This window comes from Clupea harengus, chromosome 13, assembly GCF_900700415.2.
Source record: "Clupea harengus chromosome 13, Ch_v2.0.2, whole genome shotgun sequence".
In the NCBI taxonomy this organism is placed as follows: domain Eukaryota; kingdom Metazoa; phylum Chordata; class Actinopteri; order Clupeiformes; family Clupeidae; genus Clupea; species Clupea harengus.
Window position 1 is genome coordinate 19,991,902 of NC_045164.1, and position 2,500 is coordinate 19,994,401.

Here is a 2,500-nt window from a genome sequence, read left to right on the forward strand (position 1 = left end):
AATTAGAACTGGACATGGATACTAAAGATACAAATAAATAAAACAAACAAATCTATTTACAGCTTCACCACAGAACTGTGAGCAAAAGTATAATGAATTAAAGCTTCACCACAGAACTACGAGCAACATTATAAAAGTTTAAAGCTTAACGCTATTTAAAGCTTCACCACAGAACGAGCAACAGTATAAAGGTTTAAAGCTTAACACTGTTTAAAACTTCACCACAGAACTACGAGCAACAGTATTAAGGAGTATGATACAGCTATTGCCTCATGTCAACCTGACTCATGGCTCACAGTAACCAGTTTAAACAGTGTAAGCCTAGCTTTATAAAACACTTGCATGGCTGTCACTTGTTTAAATATATAGTGCTGCTTTTGTGTGGGTTAATACTGATGGGGTTGTTCAGATGGGAATAGTGTTGATGGGGTCAAAAACTATTCCCATTACATATAACCGAGGTTCCAGCGAAGCCCTGCTAAGGATGGGAAGTGTGAGGGCAGTTTGAGGGTTTGAGGGTCGTGTGAGGTTTCTCTGGGATCGCACAAAGAAGTGGGAGAGTCTAGTGCTGGGAAGACTTCATGCCAAACTCGTTTTGACAGAAATGGTCGCCATGCCGCACCTGGCCTGCAGGGAAAGAGTTGAGTGGCATCCGCCTTGTGACACAGGCTGATTGTGCTGGATTTAACTGGAGTTTTTGTTAGCTGCAGTGTGCCGTGTGATGCAGTATAATGGCAGTGTAATGGCAGTGTGATGCAGTGGGATGCAGTGTGATGCAGTGGGATGCAGTTTAATGCAGTGTAATTGCAGTGTGATGCAGTGTAATGGCAGTGTAATTGCAGTGGGATGCAGTTTAATGCAGTGTAATTGCAGTGTGATGCAGTGTAATGGCAGTGTAATTGCAGTGTGATGCATTGAGATGCAGTGTAATTGCAGTGTGATGCAGTGTAATGGCAGTGTAATTGCAGTGTGATGTAGTGAGATGCAGTGTAATTCAGTGTGATGCAGATTGATGCATTGTAATGCAGTGTGATGCAGTGTAATGTAATGTGATGCAGTGTAATGCAGTGTGATGCAGTGTGATTCAGTGTGATGGTGGCAGTGCTGAAGGTCAGGGAGTGTAGAGTGAAGGTGACCCTGGCTCAGTTTTCACTGGGATTGAATCTCACACAAGTCAATTTGGCTCCACCTATACCAGGTTAGGCTACCCCTACCTCTCCTCTCGTAAGGACAGGTAGAGGGCCACTGTTCACATCCAGGGCTGCCCTAACCAAGAAGAGGCAGACACTGTGTCTAGAATAAGAGTGTTTTGTTTGCATGAAGGCCGGAGACTTTTTGGATGGAAGGTGGTGGATGCTGGCCCCTCTACGTCCTTCTCGCAGATGCTCTAATGGCTCCATGTGCTTCTGTTCCTCTCTTACCCAGTAACCACACAGTCACACAGTCACTCAGTCACTCACTCACTCACTCACTCACTCACTCACTCACTCACACAGTCACTCACTCACTCACACAGTCACACAGTCACTCAGTCACTCACTCAGTCTCTCACTCACTCACTCAGTCACTCACTCACTCACTCACTCACTCACACAGTCACTCACTCACACAGTCACTCAAGTCTCTCACTCACTCACACAGTCACTCAAGTCTCTCACTCACTCACACAGTCACTCACTCACACAGTCACTCAAGTCTCTCACTCACTCACACAGTCACACAGTCACTCAGTCACTCACTCACTCACTCAGTCACTCACTCACTCACACAGTCACACAGTCACTCACTCAGTCACTCACTCAGTCACACACTCACTCACTCACTCACTCACTCACTCACTCACTCACACAGTCACTCAGTCACTCACTCACACAGTCACTCACTCACTCACTCACTCACTCACTCACTCAGTCACTCACTCACACAGTCAGTCACTCACTCACTCAGTCACTCAGTCACACAGTCACTCACTCAGTCAGTCACTCACTCACACGGTCACACACACAGTCACACAGTCTCTCAGACAGAGTCACACATTCACAGTCTAATGCCACTACCCCTCCACTCACCCCTCTACCTCCCCAGCCAGTAGACTAATTCCATGGTAAAATAGCTCCACTCTCCTCTACATTCTGGCCCACTGTTCTCACCATGACAACACTGTGTTCCAGTTCCAACCGTGACAGAAGTGTTCCTCTCTCTCTGACCCCATCAGTCCAATCCCATGACATGATTCCTCCCCTCCCCACTGTCGTCCAATCCCATGACGTAACCCCCGGTAGCAGCTGTGCTGCCGGAGGTCTCGCCCAGATCCAGCTGCTCCACCTCTGCAGTGTCTATAATGGCTTCCCATTAGCCCCTGCCCCCCCCCCCCCCCCCCCCCCCAGATAGCCTCTTACCCCTGCACCTGTCACAGGGAAACCCCTCTGTCTCTGCTCCATCATCACTCCAGCAGCTGGTGTCAATCATGTGACATCAGTGTGAGCTAGTGAGGTGATGG